We start from the raw sequence: 18952 nt of genomic DNA, 5'->3' as shown, positions 1-18952 counted from the left end.
GCGTGGCTCAGTGGTAGAGCCCCAGCCTAGAATCCCCCAGTGAGGGGCTGGGGGCGTGGCTCAGTGGTAGAGCCCCTGCCTAGAATCCCCCAGTGAGGGGCTGGGGGCGTGGCTCAGTGGTAGAGCCCCAGCCTAGAATCCCCCAGTGAGGGGCTGCGTGGTAGTGCACTTGCCTGGCATGTGTGAGGCCCCTATTTGTTCTGATCTATCTGGCTAGCTACAGAGAAGGATCCAGGAAAGCAGGAGTAAGCTTGATTGGAGAGGGCTCTGATGAGTGCGTGCAAGTGAGTAATAATGGTGGTTGCTTAGGCGTGGAAAAAGGAGACAAGGAAATGGATTCGGGTATATTTTAGAGCTAGTGGCATAAAAGCGCTTTCTAATTCCAGAAGGATAGACAGACAAGTCCACTCTCTCTCTCTGCATTTGTTTGTTAACTGATCCCTGCTGATGGGCAATCAAGGACCCCACCTCCAGGCCCAGGCTGCTGTAGTCTGAACTGCTGGATGAATCTGGAAAGATTGAGGGCAAGAGCTTTCATCAGAAAGAGCCCCTGCATCAAAGGCCAGGCCCCGCACAGCCAGCCTGCATAGACTCACGTCCCAAGCCCAGCTCTGCGCTGGTAGATGACAGCAGCCATCTGAATCCAAGCCTCAACACACAAGGGTGCTAGCCTTGTGGACAGTCTCTCACGCTCCCCGATGCCTTGCCGTCTCTGGGGTGACTCTCCCCTTGAGGCTAAGTCCACCTCTATTCCCCACCCTCCTGAACTAAGTTCTAGCCACCGTTGCAAAGTTCAGATCACTTTGCTTTCCCAGGGACTCAGCACCAGCTGGCCAGGATTCAGTTCTGGGCCAGGGCTGGAGGAGGTGTGTGAGAAGGCATTCTGTTTGTATGAGGTGATTCTCCCCTCACGCTTTGGCCCTTTCTGGGCCTTCTGGCCTTGTTCCTGAGAGTACAGACTCCATGGGTGATTGCTGCTGGTGGTCTCCCTCCCCCCCTCTCAGGAGAGCCTCAGGCCTCTAGGTTCCTCTGAGTCACCCAGTTATTGAGGTTGGCTCAGCTAGGGTGAATTTAAAATTGGCTGTGGAGAGTGTCCTTGTCTTTTGCTGCCATCAGAGCCCACAGGTCCTGAAGACCTGGACCCTGCCCTGGCCAGGAATCTTGTCAGTTTGCATCTCTGGAAATTCACTGACTGGAAACAAGAAGGGACCACAAGTCTAAAGATGATGAATGTGATGTGTCTCAGTTCATTCCAGGTTCAAAAGGAAGAGAGGAAAAAGGGGAGAAGCGTATTATGTCTATGCATATGTGTATGTGCATGTACACAGCCTCCAGGGAGAAATATATAGGGCATGAATGAGCCGAGTGTGGCTTCCTAGCTGCTGGGGGAATGTGTGAATCACTGTGACCTTTACAGAAGTCAGTCGGGGGAGGGCTTCATACTTATTTGAATGAGCAGAATGTGCCTGTGAGAAAGCATTCAGATAAAAGCAGAGAGGTGTACAGTGAACAGAGACTCCTTACTCAGTGCCTGCCACCCTGAGCCCCTACACAGTGGACCCCTGTGTCAGCTGTCCTCTCAATAAATGGAAGAAGCACTCAGCTCAACTTGGAAATCAGTTCATTGACCCAGTACTGCCAGTTCTAAAGTGACACCCTACAGAAAGACACAGCCCTGGTGCAAAGGGACACCTAGTGCAGTATTGTCACCGTAGCAGTGTACATGTGGGAGTAGTGCACAGGTGGGGGCTGTGCACAGGTGGGGGCGGTGCACAGGTGGGAGCATTGCACAGGTGGGAGCAGTGCACAGGTGGGGGCGGTGCACAGGTGGGAGCAGTGCATAGGTGGGAGTGGTGCACAGGTCTGGGCAGTAGCACTGGCCTTGAAGCTTACCTGGGCGCCTCTCTGTTGATGAGGAGAAACTGAGTGGACCATGAATGCCCCTGCCATTTTTTTTTTTTTTTGACACGGTATTTCTATGTTTCCCTGCTTGACCTGGAACTCACTATATAAACCAGTCTAGCCTCGAACTCAGAGATCTACTTGCCTCTCTCCTAAGTCCTAGGAGTAAGTGCATGCACTATGATGCCTATCTTCCTGTCATGTCTTTAATATGCTGTGAGTGGCCACATTCCCACAGGACTGCCTCCCTGGTCTGCCTTAGGGCACCGCTGCAGGGTCCAGTCTGTTCTCCGTGGGGCTCTGCATGCTCTGGCTTACTCTCTGCTCCTCTGCTCCCAGGAGCACGCACGCGTCCCCCTCAGAAGACACACACCCAGTGGAGTGAGAATGATGACCTTTTGGGTCACACCATGCTGCCTTCCGCGACACACTCGTCCTGCTTACCCTCAGTGCTGGCTAGCTGCCTGTATGCCTGCCAGCCTAGAGAAGAGAGGATGCTGTGACTGCTTCTCACTCCTACAGCGGCCCCTCCCTCATCGCCTGGGCCAGGCTTCTTTCACTTAGTGTCTTCAAGACTCATCTCCATCGAGCATGAAGTCGGGCTTTTGTTTCTTCCCATAACTGAACATTCACGCTATGGATGTATGTGTGTATGATGTTTGCTTAGCCATTGCTCCCATGTGGATGCCCTTAAATGTAGCTCCCTTTTCTCTTCTTTTTTTAAGCTCTAGATTTAAACTCATACTGGCTTCCTGCATGCGAATTTCAAAGCCTGTACTTATGTAGGCATGTGTGTCCTCGTGTGTTTCTCCTCATTATCTGGGCTATGAGCTTTGAGGGCCTGTGTGTGCATGGACTTGGGGTCACTGTGTCTGGCACTTCTCCCTGATAGGTCCACTGTAGGACGATGCTCAAGAGTTGTCTGATGACCGACTCAACGTAGCTCCTGTTGCTCATTCGCCATCTCACCTAAAGCAGTGCTAACCACATTCTGAGCAGAGTTCTGGGGAGTCTGTGTGTAGCTTTCTCCTTGGAGATACGGAAAGTGTGTAGGTCCTGGAGCAGGAAGACGCTTTAAATGAGAGCGGGTGCTCTGCCACTGAGTTTTTGTGACTATAGTCATTTCATGTGGAAGATGACAGTGTCGCCTGAATGGTGCATTTCAAATGGTTGTCAGAGCCAGGTATGGTGGCAAACACCTGTAATCTCAGCACGAGAGAGAGAGAGAGAGAGAGAGAGAGAGAGAGAGAGAGAAGTGGGAAGATCACCAAACGTTTGAGGCCAGCCTGGGCTCCTCCAGGTCAGCCAGTGAGAACCTGTTCCAAACAAAAGAAAGCAAAAGGCTATCAGTAGCAGAGATTGGAAAGATAACTGTGTAAGCTCGACCAGGGGGATTTTTTTTTTTCTTCTAGTGAGTAAAATGTCCATAGCATGGCACCTGAGGCCAGCGTGGCTGCCTGATGGTCACCAGAAGAGCAGGATCAATAGTCAAGGATCCTTCTGCTTCGCTGTCCCTGAAACAAGGCTGTCAGTCATCCTTAGATAGCTTATAGTCCCCTGTTGCTGCTGCAACAGATCAGCGAGTCTGCCATGAAGTGAGGGAGTGGGCACAAAAGCACCAGCCAGCTTTATGACTCTGGAGGAAATTCCTCCAAAGCTTCACAACAGCTTCCTACTTCCACTTAGGACCACTGCTAGCTGCAAGAGAGGCTGGGAAATGTAGTCTTGGAAGGAAGGGACGTGGCCGCCAAAGCAGCTCTGTTATCTGTTCCCTTCCCACAGAACCTGAGCCACAGCAGCTTCTCAGCCTGGGCCCCCCCCCCCCCGTACTGCGCCCCCTAACCCCCTACAGGGGGCCAGAATCAGGGCCACAAAGTTCTCCTTGTGTCCGATTGATCAAGAGATAAGACTTTAAGACTAGTGGAAGTCCCACTGTGTCACAGGCATTATGAGGACATTATCACATTTATTAAGCACTTTCTGAGGACAGATCCCGCTGTAAACAGTTGTCACTGAATCATTTTTCTAAACATATTCCTCCCAGAGCCCTCATTATTCCTCCTTAACCGCACGAAGGAACTCACAGGTTAAGCAACTGTGGATGTCTCCACTGATAAATTCTTCCCTTTTACTGCATTATGAATAAGAGGATTAGAAACCAAAGCCTGACCTATTTTGGTGGCTTGACCACTGTCCCAACTTTCACCTGATTAGCTGGGGCTGGGGGAATGCTTTGTGGAAACGCACCCAGCGGCGGAAACCACACTGACAGGCTGTTTTCAGTGCAGTGCAGGAAGGGGCTTAACTCTTGGCACATCTAGCAACCGGCTGGTGACAGGAGGAGAAAGGATCTGTGCGGCTCTGCAGGATTTCCCAGCAGGCAGCAGAGCACGCGCAGATGTGTGGGCAGGCTGGGCTCAGCCTGGACGTAGCCTTAACGTGACCTTTAAGCCAATGCTCTTGAAGGCTGAGGGAAAAAAAGCTAGACTCGGTTGAGGTCCTCTGAGAATTGAATCAGCCCACACATCCGGCTTTCTAGGTGCATTTGACCAATCCTGCTGGGCAGAAAGCTTTGAGTTCCCCTGAGTCTGTCTCTTTAAGACACTTTCCAGGCTGTGTCTATGACTCCTGGCGAACCCCTGGCTGTGTGATAGAGCAGCCCACAACTGCTTGGCTCATGGCTTTCAGGTGTCTCGTGCATTTGGCTGTTAGCGCTTCCATACACAGTGCTGTCCTTTCAACCCACAGAACATTATAGGGAGAGGGTCAACTCCAGCATAGTTCATGCTTTCACCAACCTGTATCCACAAGGTAGCTGTACCCGCCTTTGCCAAGAAGCCAGGGTTCCCAAAGGAAGCCCACCTCTTCTGTGGACAAAAGGAGACCATCTAGCTGTCACATCAACATTCCAACCTGAGAAAGGCGAAGGGGCAAATGCTTCCCACCATCTTGGATAAGACGTCATAAGCTGGGCTACATAGTGAGTTGCAGCTAGCCTAGGCTTCATAGTGAGGTCCTGTCTCAAACAAACCAAAGCTAAACAAAGGAAAAAAGATGCCACCGTTGCCTAAGGTGATGTAGCTATACTCCTGTGTTGTGCAGTACACAGTGAGTTTTTCTGTTCACTTGTGGGTCTCTGAGTGGTTGATGCCTTGTAGAGATAGGAAATAGGGTAAAGAGCAAGCCTGTTCTCTTCCCATTGTATTGTTGGTGGCTTCGTTGAGAGAGGTTGATTGGTGTTTCACAATCTCACTACATAGCTCAGGCTGGGTGGGTTTTGTTTTGTTTTCTGAGACAGGGTTTCTCTGTGTAGTCCTGGCTGTCCTAGAACTCTCTCTGTAGACCAGGCTGACCTCGAACTCAGAGATCCACCTGCTTTTTCCCCCAAGTGCTGGGAATAAAGGTATGTGCCACCAACACCCTTGTTGGTGGTTTTAGAGTTGAATGCCCTGGTTTCAGAGCCTTCTCTGCTACATACAAGATCTGCCATGAGATCTTGAGTGTCTTAGGGTTCTTACTGCTGTGATAAAACGCTGTAACCAAAGCAGCCTGAGGCGGAAAGGACTAGCTTTGTCTTACCATTAGTAGTCCATCATTCAGGAAAGTCAGATCAAAAACTCAGGCAGGGGGCTGGTGAGATGGCTCAGTGGGTAAGAGCACCCGACTGCTCTTCCAAAGGTCCAGAGTTCAAATCCCAGCAACCACATGGTGGCTCACAACCATCTGTAATGAGATCTGGCGCCCTCTTCTGGAGTGTCTGAAGACAGCTACAGTGTACTTACATATAATAAATAAATAAATCTTTAAAAAAAAAAAAAAAAAAAANNTNAAAAAAAAAAAAAAAAAAAAAAAACTCAGGCAGGGTAGGAATGGAGACAGGAACTCACACCGAGGCCGTGCTGTTTACTGGCTTGCTCAGCTTGGTTTGTTAGGCCATCAGGGCCACCCACCCAGGAATGGCACATTGCCCACAGGCCAGCCAAGCAGAGGCATTTTCTCAATCGATGTTCCCTCTTCCCAGCCTACCTTGTGTCAGGTGGACATAAAAACTAACCAGGACATCTGATCTGTGGAGGAGTTGCCGGCAAGAGACCTCACCGGTAAAGGTGCCTGCTGCAAGCTTACTGACCTGAGTTTGATCCCTGGAATCCCTATGGTAGTGGCCAGAGCCAGTTCCCTCAAATGTCCTCTGATGTGTGTATGCTGTCACCGGCATGCTACACAGGTGTGCACACAACCATCAATCAACCAGTCAGGCGCTAGAGGCAGGAAGATGAAGAGTTCAAGGTTATCCCCAGCTCCATACTGAGTTCAAGGCTATCTTGGGCTACACGATACCCAGCTTCACAATGGACAAGCAGGAGTGAGGGTCCTAGAGAGGCAGGTTGTTGGAAGGGTTTGGTGACTCTTCTCAGTAGTCAAGCGTTGACAAGAGTGGTTTACACACACACACACACACACACACACACACACACACACACACACGGCAAAACACAAATCCTCGCTTGAACTTGCCGTGGGAATTTGAAGGGAGAATGAAGGTATCACTGAACGTATTTTTGTCCTTGAGAGAGGTGGCGGAGCTGAGGTAGCGGCCGGCACGGGGAGTCGCTGCACTCACTCCGGAGGAAGTGGTTAGAGGCCGGCTTGGGGCTGCTCAGTGAGACCCTGTTCCAAAAGAAAACAAGGAAAGGAAGAAATTTGCCAACTTTCTTTTCGAAAACGTTTGTTCCAGCTCTGTTACCACCCACAGTGACTGAGAGTTCCCCTAGCTCCAACACTAGCACAGTTGGTGGTATCAGACTGACATTTTGGCCAATCTGCTGCGTGAAACGGTCACACACAGTGTTGTTTTCTCTAAGCAGCCCCATGGCTGAGGTCTGCCTGTGAGCCATGCAGCCTACCTGGGCTGGCTGCTGGAGGACAGCCCCCCACAGTGTGTGTGGTGTTCCTATAGCCTTTAGCCCTGGGCCCCCAACATAGCCTCAGAGGCAGGTCAGTCAGGGGAACGGGCAGTGAGGAGGTGAGGTCCTTGAAGCCTGCGATTCAGTCATAGTCACTGAGGATGGCATCCGTCACCAAGGGTACACACTAAATCATTGTGTGGGTTATTAATAGAATGTGGGTCATAAGAGAAAACGTGATTAATTGCAGCATGAGCTCAGCGGCTGTTGAGGGCCTCGGTTTTCCCAAGGCAGAATTCTTTCTTCCCGTATCAGCTCTTCTTTGTTGGGCTGTGGAGGGAGGCAGTTGAATGAGCAGGTCTTTCTCTGAGTTGTTATTTTAAAGATGGGGAGGGGCTGCATATACTGCGGATTGCTTCGAAATGAGGATAAATTGAGCAACTTTTTTCATGTCCCAGAGGATGCTCTCAGACAGTCTGGAAAGGAGAGCGTAGGCCATGGTGCAAGGCCACAGGGTGTGCTTCTCCTACACTCGGCTTGGGATGCCCAGGAAGCCACTCACACAGCTGGCTGCTCGGCCGAGAGAGACTTGGCTACTCATCATGACGCATGCTAAGAGCAGGTGTCTGGCCAGACCCGGTATGGTAACATACGCCAGTGATTCCAGCACTCGGGAGACCGAGGCAGGGGGTTCTTAGATTTGAGGGCAGCCGGGCTTTATAGTGAGACCCAGCCTCCCAACAAAGAAGAGCAGAAAACATGTGAAGGGAGGTTGTTCTGATTAGGCTTGTGTTGCTGTGACACAATACCTGAGACAGTATAAGTTTAAAGGAGGAAAGGTTTATTTTGGCTCACAGTTCCAGAGCTTTCCCCCCATGCTTTCTTGGCCCTTTGGTTTGGGGCTGCCAGGAGCTCACGTGGCTATGTTAACAATGTGTGCTTCAGGGGGGTTCAGTGAGGGTCAACTCCATGTTCATTCACCTGCAGATAGCCCTCAAAAGATTGCTTTTGAGCATAGCAATTACGGTGTCGTGGACCTTCGGTCAGACACTGCCCCAGAAGCTCATCTGTAAAGCAGGAAGCCGTCGGTGCTGCCATGAGCCACTGCTGTGGGGGTCACCTCTGTCATGAACTTTCCTCTGCCGTCTTGCTGGAGGTTGTGCTCCCTTTGGGGCTGGAGTAGACCCGTGAGTGTCCCCAGGCTGACCCTGGTCCCCAGAGGCGTCAGGACACATCCAGAATCTCAGTCTCCTTGTCCACCAGACAAAATGACAGTGCTCCTCTTCCTGGCCCCGGAGGACTCATCTCACAGCGTGGCTGCTCCCTGGAGAGAAGCAGCTAGGTGTCCTGAAAGGGTCCTGTTCCCTTAAACACAAATGACCATGCACTCCTGTTCTCTCAGGTCCCTTCCTGTTCTGTTTTTTTCTGTTAGGACAGAATTACCCTCTCTTCAACCTCAAAAGGAGTCTAGTAGCTTGGGATGCAGGAATCGCAGATCCGGCCTGACCAGAGTTGCCACTGACGTATTCCTATCAAGACTTTGCTAGGTTGACAAATCAGCCCTGGTCAGTCCCCGCCTACTGCCCCTTCTGCACAGCGACAGAACTCCCAGGGCCAGCTCTGATCGGCCTGCGAGTCCCTACTGACATGTGGCCATGCTATCTTTCTTCTCCTGGGACTCTGTTCTTGGCATAAACTTGTGGAAAGTGAGGTGCTTGGCCTGTGAGTGATGAGCCAAGGTCTTGGGCATGCAGGGTTGGCACCCTCCCTCCCCAGGGGTACTGAGGAGGCTCAGGTGTCCCAGCTCTAGTGCCCTCCTTCCCTGCTGTCCTCTGAGCCGCCTTTTACTTCAGTGACCCCAGGCAGACAGGCCTCTAGTCTTTTGCGGTCCGAGGTACCTAGCCCCGAAGGAAGGAGAGCCATAAGCAGCTAGGCTCCATAGCGCGCTTTCCCTTCTGGAGTGCCAAGCTGAGGCAGGAAAAGCTTGAGCCCAGGATAGCCTCTTCGGGTGGATGGGGGAGGGGTGGAGGGACTTGTAGCTTGTTGTAGTGGTGCACACCTTTAATCCCAGAGTTCAGACAGCTCTGTGAGTTCAAGGCTAGCTTGGTCTACATAGTGAGTTCCAAGACAGCCAGGACTACATAGTAAGACACTGGTCTCAAAAAACAAAAATGTGTATAACTAAAGAGGAAGGGGGAAAAAAAAAAAAGAAAAGCAGTTTCCACTGCACTCCTACAGGGCCTGGTGAAATTTTACAAGTACTTTATTCAGGGGCTTCCTGGTCATCCCAGGAATTTGCTAATAGCAAGTCTGCTGGTGACAAAGAAGGTGTCCTTAGTATTTCTTTCTGCTTCCCTCCCATCCTGTGAAATATCTCGAAAGTCAAAGCTGTTTGGACAGCTGAGGAACAGGCAAGGACCCAAGGGGCTGCTTCTGGGTTCTTCTGAAATGTGTGTTTTTCTGGAGTTGCTGGCTCTATGTATAGTGACTGTTGCTAATTTTATCTTATGCCTCCCTAAATGGCCTGGTAGTGAGCTCTGGGAATCAGTGAGAACAGCAGCGGCCTGGCCTCTGCCCTTCTGTGTTAGTTGGGAGCTATTTTTCTTGAGAACAAACACAAACCAAGGCCATCCTGCTTATGTAAAAGAGGGTCTATACAGATGCAGCCCGGGAGAGCCCACTAACAACAGCATCAGGAATTGCAGGGTCCAGGCCTCCAGTACAGTGTCAAGGGTGCTGTCTCTTCCCCAGCTCTGGGCTCTTTGGGTCCGTGGTTGAGTTGGTCTTCTGTGTTGTTTTGTTCTTAGAGGGGCTGAGATGGTCTTGGCAGATGTAAAGAGATATAAGTGACCCATCAGGCGGAACCAGTACGCCACCCCGTTGCTCTCCTTCCCTCCTCCCTGTCCTGGGGCTGCTGTCCTTGCTTAGCTCACCTGGCGTCCAGGCCAGGAACGGGGCAAAGCAGTGCAGTGACCTCAGCGTGAGGCCAGGTCTGGATCATGTGCTCCTCAGGGCCTTGCCCTGCAGAGGTCCTCAAGCCTGTGTCTGTCCCTGTCCCTAAACCTCCTGAATGTGCCACCACACCTGGCTTACCTTACTCACCTGTTTCTAAGTCACTGAATCCATCACTAGACCTCAAGGCTAGCTTGTAAAGTAGCAAGTGTGTGGATAGATCCAAGCACGCTGATGCACACATACACAGCAGCACCTGGGAGCCTGAGGCCAGCCTGAGCTACAGAGTCAGCCCCCACCCATCTACATGCACACGCGTGCGCGCACGCACACACACACACACACAAGAAGTGAAAGAAAAGAAAGACATCTTGATCTCTGGATGGAATTGGGTCCTTTGCATCCTTTCATACCCGTTTCCCATGGACATTTGGAGGCTGCCCTTCTAGAGCTCCTCCTGACTCAGGGCCCTGCGTGTGCTAGCACATGTAGTATGAACAGACTCACCTCATCCTTAAAATGCTCAGCCGTGTGCTGGCAAGATCGATGTAGTGGGTAAAGCTCTTGCCAAACAAGCCTGACAACCCGAGTTCAATCCCAAGAGCCTACCCAAAGGTAGAAGCAGAGAGCTGATTTCTAGAAGTTGTCTTTCTGATCTAGAAGTGCACATACATGTGTGCTTGCACGTGTATACATGACTTTATACACTCACAATTTTAAAATCTTACCATTCAGATAAATAGAACCATACCAAATATTCACGCGCCCAGTCTTGTGTCAGACAAGTACTACTTGTCACTTCTGCACACATAGCCCTCGGAAAGGAATGTCCCTGTGTGTCCTACACTTGTGCATCTGTCCTTTGTCCTCACTGTCACGGTGGCCATGCACTCCTGCCTCAGGGCCTTTGCACCAGCTGTCCTGTGGCCTAGAAGCTCTTTCCAGGGCAGGCATAGTTTGTGATCTTAACTCCTTTGGGTGTCGTTCCCCTCTGTGTGTTGGCAGCCCTGCTCCCTCCACCCCATGTTCTCATCTCAGTTGGCATCAGACCCTAGCCAGCCCTGGTCTTGTGCTGTGTGCTTGTTCAGCCAACTCCTCTCCCTAGGACAGCCGCTCTCCTGTTCTACTGTGTTCTCAGTTGCCAGGCTTTGATAGGTACCTGTCAAGTGTGACAGGTGACTGTTAAAGCAGGAAGATCCTGTGCTACTTGGCCAAAAGCATGACCTTTTCTTTTTCCTTTTCATAGGTGCATCACCTTTGACCTTGCCCTTTGACCTTTGGCCTTGGCTCTTGTGAGACCTGCAAAGGTGCACTAGGATCCAGGTAAGTACTATGGCTATTTGTTTAAAATTTATAAATAATACACATGCCTCTATTATTTTTAAATATGCATACAAAGAGTATCAAAGAAGAGAACCGTCTCCATCAGTACCCCAGCCTCCCAGCCTGAGATAAGCTCTGTCATTCACTGTGCCATGTGCTGCTACCCCGTTTCCCACACACACATATGCATGCTTTGTGTTTCCGTCTGTCCTCTGAGAACAAACCCAGGCTGTACAGATGCTCTGGTACCAGCACCTCAGCAACAGTGTGTCTCAGAGAGCCTCGTTCACAGGCAGTTACAGTCAGGGGGGTTTCGGTTTTGTACGGCCTTCATTCAGTTTAAATTCTATGTAGAGTAAACTTCACTTTGGAATTTTCTTGTGAACCTACTACACAGGGAGACACAAAACGGGCCTATAACCCTGCCATATGCCGCCACACTCTCTATAGGTTCAAAACTCTGTGGTGGCGGCATAGGTGCTGGCTGACACACAATTGAGAATATGTATGTGTGGTAAATACCTATCTGGATGTATAGGTTTAAGTCGGTTAAATTTGGGAGAATTTGGGTGTGATTTTTTTTTTTTTTTCCTAACAAGTGTCCTGCTCTTTCATGTTTGGTGACAGATTTTAGGTCGTGAAGTCAGTTTCAGAGCACACGCTCTTTTGGTTCCCAATGAAGCATCTCTGAATGCCAGTGCCAGCCTTTATGTCAGGGTTCTGGGGAGCAGTGCTGCCTGGTTCTGGAAAGGCAGGGAGACCTTGGCAGCGTGGGCAGTGGGAGGGAGGGTGGAGATTCTGGCGCCAGATGCTAGAAGTGTTACCAGCTGACACAGACACCCGAGGCCACGCTGTGGGACTCAGTGAACCCTGTGAGACCACGTGGTTCCTCCCTAAGTGTTCCTGTGAGGCCAGATACTGCTTCTTGTGTGGGTACGCAGGTGGTTTTGTTTATTTGTTTGCTTTGTTTTCAAGGCAAGGTCTCACTATATAGCCCTGGTTATCCCAGAACTCACTCTGAAGACCAGGCAGGCCTTGAACTCCCAGAGATCTGCCACCTGCCTCTCCCCTGTCCCCCCCCACCAAGTATTGGAATTAAAGGAGTGCGCCTCTAGGTGTTGGGTTTCTCTGGAGCTGGAGTTCAGTGGTTGTGAGCAGCCCTGTGTAAATCCTGGGAGCCAAGTTTGGGTCCTCTGTGCCAGCGATATGTGCTCTTAGCTGCTGAGCTTCCTCTCTTGGTTTTTGAGACAGGTTCTTGCACTGGACCCTATGGCCTGTGTATTACTTATCTGCCCCATCCCCAGCCCTGGGATTACAAGTATGTGCCACCACACTTGGCTCTTTTCACGAGTGCCAGGTCCTCATGCTTGGGCAGCAGACACTTCACTAAGCTATCTTTCCAGCCAGTTATAACAGCCTACTGTGCTACAGTCTGTACCAGGTCCCAGCACTCTCTAGTCTTTTGTGACTCGGGAAGCATGCCACTCTGTGATTTTGCAGCGTCTGGATTTAGCTTTGTTTGGTGTTTTCCCTTGACTCTATAAAGGCGATATCGTGAATGGGAAGAGTATCACAGAGGCAATGTCTCCTCCTCAGGGTATTGTCCCAGGGATCCACGGTGTCCGTGATTATGAACCCCCTACCCCCCGCCCCAGTGTCATCTGACTCACTTGGCTAAGGTGGTGTCTGCCTGCCAGGTACTTCCCCTGCCAACCCTACCGTCATTTTCCAAATATAACTCAAAGGCTTTTGGAGGGAGCTTTAAGACTCTGACGAAGCCCTGCTTATCCACAAACTTGCATGCACTAATGCCAGCATCTGCTGGGAGCTGCCTCCCCTCTCTGTGTCTAGTGAGGTATCTGCAGTGTCCCCATACCCTCCCCATCTGTCAGCTACAGTTCGTGGCTAATTGGTGCACGGGCTAGAGGGAAGGGCCTTGTCAGGGTAACAACCTTTGATTTAAAAAAAAATTTCCCACACTCTGTGGTGGGCCAGGGTAATAGCTTGATGCCGCCCTGTTTCTGTGGGCTTTTCCCTTCTTGGCCGGCCGCAGGGTTGCTGCTATAGTTCCAGACAGCACAAAAGTAGGGATTAACTCCAGTGACCCGTGAGAGCACTCCCAGAATCCCCTAGATAACACCACTTTCATCTCACTGGGCAGAGTGGTGTCTCTCTCTCTCTCTCTCACACACACACACACACACACACACACACACACCAAGGCAGGTAGGAAAGTTCATTGAACCTTCAACCTTCTGGCCAGAGGAAAGGGCAGTGGAGAGAGCAAATGGTACCCGGCCAGCAGAGCGTCTGGCTCCACAGGGAGAAGAGCGGTAATAATTGGTATTAGTGGGAGCTGACTCTTGGCCAGGCCCTGCTGTAAACACTCTCCATGCATGAGCTCACTCTGTCCTTACACCCACCCTATGAGGTCACCGCCATCATTGCCCTGTAATGGTGTGAACACTGAGGCACGGGATGGGGAGGGTGCTTACAGAGTAGTGGGCCCGGGCGGACTCAGGCAGCCTGCCTTCAGGGCCCTGCCAGGCCCGGCTACCTTCTGTCCAGCTCCTGTCTGAATTCTTCCAGCCAGGGACACATGTGGTGTCCTGTCTTGCTTTACACCTGTGTGTAAGCCCCTCCCACTCGTCTTGGTCTGGCTCTGGGTTGCCCCACCAGTCATGTATCCTCCTTGCCAGACTCAAGGGACATGGTGGGGGGACTTGTAAATTGCCAGGGAAAATACCTATGGTCTTCCTTTCCCAACAAACGGTACCCTCACTTTTAACTATTCCGTCTATTTTTTTTTAACCTGCCTGGCATCCTGCGGGTTGCTTCAGCCCACATTTCCTGTGTACCCCAGTGCTCATCCCTGTGGTGCAGCGTGTCGGCAGAACGACAAGAAACGTAACCAGGAAAGCCGCAAGGCCATGGGCATCCCCGGCAGATACCTAGGCCTCGCTTGGCTTTCTCCAAGTCTGTTGAATCAAAATGGGTTGACAAGGAACCCAAGCACACCTGCCCAGAGTCCGGTCTCAGCCGCGCCACTGGCTGGGCCCACTTGGGCAGCTTAAGCCATGGGGGCTGCTGTTTGTCCCCAGAGATGGTTCCGAAGGTTAAATGTGCTTACAAACTTACGTACCTGGGACAGTGCCTAGCAAGGGGTGGGAGTGGGGCTGGGGGAGGGGTCACTTAGTGGATGCTGGTGTTGCTGGTGCTGATGGTGTGGCTGAGGCAGCTCATGTGCATTAGCCCTTAAAGCTGTACCAGCAGCCGCAGCAGCACCACTGCCACTCCCCGCTGCCATGGGGATCCTTACCCACTAAATGCCGAACTCTCAGGGTGCCTAGATGTCACCAGCCTATCTTCTGAGAACCGGAATTTGCTGATAGCTTGAGTCTTGGGCCAGGAGTTTTACAAGAGAAAACAGGAATTTCCTTTGGTGTGAGCCAGGAACCCGCAGCTGTTGGTCTCCCAACCTAGTTTCTCAGGACAACGCCGATGTCCCTAGGCTTTTTAGCACTGGCCTGGGGATTGTGACTGCCCTTGACCTCTGCAGTCAGAACACATGGATGCTTTGTACAGCCCATCACCCGAATCCCAAATTAGACCTGACAGTGTGATTTATTCTCCCGGATGGAGCGAGAGGGCAGTGCCCCAGTGGGTGATTCTTTGGAAGGTTGTCAGCCCGAATTAGCCCACACCCTTCATGCATCCTTGCTGCTTAAGCATCCTCCAGCTAATAGGGTTTCCAGGGTGGCTTTGGCTTCTAAGCAGCCTCTTCTGTCTCCAGAGACTGGAGGTTGGCTGTGTGATCCCAGAAGAGGTGACAGTGTGTTTGATGAGACAGCCTGCAGCCTTATCTAAAGACATCAGCTCTGGGTGGGACCTTTCATCTTCCCAACAGGAAGTGGAAGTAGCACTTCCCAGGGAGTAAAAGCTTTGTCTGCCCCTCCCCCAGGCCTTTCACTGCTGTAACCCTCCTGCAGCCAGAGACTGCCGCTTTCCAGCAGCCACCAAATCTCATCACAGTGTCTCTGCCCCTCGTGACTTTATTCACTCACAGGACTCCCAGCCACGAGTGAGATTCTAAGGTGGCAACAAATGAACCTGAAGTCCTAAAGTGAGCACTCTCAGTGCCATTCCTTGCTGGGTCATGTGGCGTGCAGCAGGTCAGGTGGAGCATTGATTTTGTGTTTCGGGGGCCCAGGCCTTGACTGAGGCTCTCCTGTCTTGAAGCTGAGCCATACAGCTTGGGACAGGAGGATGGCAGAATGTGCAGGGCTCTGAACAGTACGCGCACTTCCATCTCCAGCCAGGAAGGGGAAGAGGGGGGCGTGAACACAGTGACTATAGAGTAGATGTGTGGTGCTTCCTGAGCACCTACTGCATACCAGGCCTCCTTGGGACTCTGAAAATACAGTGATCAGGTGTTTTCCATCTTTAGGAGCCTATGGCTGCAGTATGCAGAAGATCCAGAGCTCAGGTATATAGGTGAGGAGGAGCTTGGCATGTATAGATACTTATCGTGGGAGGGGCCTGAAGGGTAAGGAGAAGTCACTGAGTGGAACTGAGATGGGAGGTCCCAGTAGCGGGAGCATGCAGTACTGTAGAAAGAAAGGTGGAGCCATCATGATTGGGAATTCTGGGCCAGCCTGGGCTACATGAGAGACTTCATCATCCCACAACGAACACATAAAAAGCCTAAAACAAGCTGCTAATGATAGTGAACACCCATGATGCCTGGGTGCAGAGGCAAAGAGATCACCACAAGTTCAGGGCACCCCAGGACTACATGGAGCGACCCTTTCTCACAAGAAGAAAACAAAAAAGACAGGGCTGGCAAGATGGCTCAGAGGGGAAAGAAAGGCGTTTCTGTCAAAACAGAAGACCGAGGTTGCTTTCCAGGACCCACGTGATGGAAGGAGAGTCAGTTGCCTCTGGTGGTTATTCTCTGACTTTTATAGGTATATTATGACATGCACATACAATAAATAAATGTAAATTTTAACTTAAAAGATACAGATAACGGGCTGGAGAGACGGCTCAGCAGTTAAGAGCACTGACTGCTCTTCCAGAGGTCCCGAGTTCAATTCTCAGCAACCACATGGTGGCTCACAACCATCTATAACGGGATTGAATGCCCTCTTCTGGAGTCTGAAGACAGCTACAGTGTACTCACATACATAAAATTAATAAATCTTTTTTTAAAAAAAAGATACAGTTAACATAACCATCTACCTGAATTTATTTTGTCAACTCTATGAAACATGGTGACTCGTGAAATCAAACTTGATGTTAGATTTGGGAGCTAAGATGTAGTAATGCTCATTGTAGACCCCAGTGGGGAGCTGGGATGTGGTTATGGGACCTCGGGGCCTTGATACCCGGCCCTGGCCCCAGGGGACTGCATATCTATGCTGATATATCCATCAACACTGCAGAAGTCCCCTTGGGATGAATTATCAGCACACCCCAGACCATGACAGTTTGCCTTTCTAAAACCCAAATTGCTCAGAATCCCAAAGTGCATGTGGCTCATAATAAATCCAGCATCAGGGTCAACCCACAGCTCGTTACCATTGCTGTCACCATTAGAGATCAGATCTCATCACCGGTAATATCATTACAGAAAGGCAAATGATAACCACAAGGAGATACCGTCACACACCCACTTAGCGGCTCAAAAACAGGGAGAGCACAGGGCTCCCTGTGTAGCCTTGTAGGGACACAAGCCTTTTCCCTACAGGGCTGTGGGAATCTGACCTATATGTAAGTGGGGGGTCTCCCAGGCTGTGTGGGCAGCAGAATCTCCTTGTAGCATCCGCCATTGTAAAGTAGGTGGTGGTGGGAAGAGAGGCTTGCAGCCTGCTTGGGGGTTTCTGGGGAGGGAGCCTAAGGTGAGGTTTGGGCCCAACTGCCAGGTGAATAGTGAGGATATTGAGTTGGGCTTCATGTTGTACAACACTCTTCCTGGGAGATGTGAACAGATGTCACCTTGCCCTAGATAGGGAACCAATGACAGACTGCCAAAGGATACCATCAAAGCCCAACTTAATGAGCCAGTGAGTTTTATTGGGGTCACGTACAGGAGTATGGGTGAGGGGTTACTTAGAGGAACAGAAGTGACTCAGAGCTCATTCACCCAGCATGGATAATGGCTCTCAGAAGCTGGGACCCTGGAGCTCGCTCACAACTTAAGCAGCTCTACAAATCAGAAAGTGTCTCTTCCAGACAGCTCATTGATTCATTGATTTGCAGCTTCCAGGCAATTTGAATACTTTGTGTCTCTTCCAGGTGGCTTGTCTTGTCTGACAGTGTCTTAGAGTTCTTACCGTATATAACCTTGGGAGAGGTTCCTACTGAATCTGCTCAGTTTCAGGAACTTCCTGAAGCTCTTGAGTTCTTTGCTTCCTGATCTTAAGGTGCTTCTAGGAAGAAGGGAATGTTTCATCTCCCTTTAGAACATCCTGACTCTGTCACTTAGTATGGTGGCTCATAACTTTAATCTCAGCACCCAAGAGGCGAAGACAGACCCATCTCTATGAGTTCTGGACCACCCTGGACTACAATAGTTCTGAGCCAACCAGGACTACATAGAGAGACTTTGTCTCACACAAACAAACAGAATATCCTGAGTCATACTGAGCTCCCCTCCACGGTGGGATGCTTTGTCTCAGAGGAAATGGCTCTGTAGCACTGCATCAGTGTGAAGCGATGCAGAAGATATGAATATCCAGGCATACAGCTCTAGCTGGTTGGATAGCTATGAGAGATGGCAAGGTGGCAACAACATGTGGTTCTGGGGTAGACAGGAAAGGCCTAGGCAGGAAGAAACCCAGGGTCCTCAATAAAACATAGTGCTGAAAAACAGGGGCTCAGGGTCATCACTGGAGGAGGGATGTACCCAGAGAGAAGAACAGTTGCCCAGAGGGAATGTGAAGAGAGGCAGAAAAAGGTAGGGAGGCCAATGGAGAGGGAGGAGGACAGAGGAGCTGGACCTCTGAAGGTGAGGCCAGATGAGGAGCTGGACTCTGATGGGAGGCACAGGTGACATAGATGCATCAGGTAAATGTGGGGCCCTGCACATTTATGTGTTCCTCTGATGCTTAGGTCATGTGCAACACACAGTAACCATCGGCTACAAGCGTTTTAAATGTCTGTCTCTTAGGTCGGGGGGAGTTTAGCACTCTTGGGAAGTGCCCTTGAATGAGCTATTCAACCCTGCAATGTGGCATATGAGTTCTATGCATCTGACCTCCAGTTGCCAGCAGATGTTAGGAGGTGCAGTCGTTAGTAGGAAGGTTGCCTGGCTATCTGGATGCTCCCCAGATTCAATTCCTGGCTGCCTGCTGTTGGACAGGCCCGGCGAGCCGTCCCCATTGGTAAACTGGGATCATGGTAGCCCCCCTGGAGCTATGAGAAGCTCTTCATATGGCCTCAGCTTCAGGGGTCCAGAGGTGATGCAGGAAGCACTGTGGGTGTTTAGCAAGGAGTTGCTATTGGGATAACGCCATGTCACCAGGGGTCTGATCCTCAACCCCACCGTCTGGGTAAGCTGTCACTACATAGCCATGGGGCTTGCCTGGGGTCACTGACTAGAAAGACAGTACAGAATATCTAGAGAGAGCAGAAGGAGGGGATCTTCTTCCAGAACAGGGTGGGGACAAGACAGCCTCAGGAGGCTTTTCTGAAGGTAGATAGGAGCCCACACCCTGGAAGGCTGGGCCCCTGTTGTTTGTGGTAGGATATCTCCCTTGCTTACCCAGCAGGTGTATCCATTGCATTCTGGGTGCAGTTTTCCCAAATGTGGGAGCTTAGCTGCATAATTTGTGGAACTTCACATCTTCTCTGGATAAACCAAAGCCAAG

General features: G+C 50.8%; 2 protein-coding genes across 2 annotated transcripts in view; both read left to right on the top strand.

Moving 5' to 3' along the window:
* Positions 1-18952, top strand: part of Catsperg (cation channel sperm associated auxiliary subunit gamma) — a 545789-nt gene that overhangs the window by 280029 nt on the left and 246808 nt on the right. The window lies entirely within an intron of this gene.
* Positions 1-18952, top strand: part of Sipa1l3 (signal induced proliferation associated 1 like 3) — a 185673-nt gene that overhangs the window by 60488 nt on the left and 106233 nt on the right. The window contains exon 2 of the mRNA XM_029479233.1: positions 11005-11081. The gene's annotated coding sequence lies outside the window, so the exon portion shown is untranslated. The remainder of the gene's footprint in view (positions 1-11004; positions 11082-18952) is intronic.

This window comes from Mus caroli, chromosome 7 (assembly GCF_900094665.2).
Source record: "Mus caroli chromosome 7, CAROLI_EIJ_v1.1, whole genome shotgun sequence".
Classification (NCBI taxonomy): domain Eukaryota; kingdom Metazoa; phylum Chordata; class Mammalia; order Rodentia; family Muridae; genus Mus; species Mus caroli.
The sequence above is the reverse complement of the archived record's forward strand: the minus strand, read 5'-3'. Positions and strand labels throughout refer to the sequence as shown.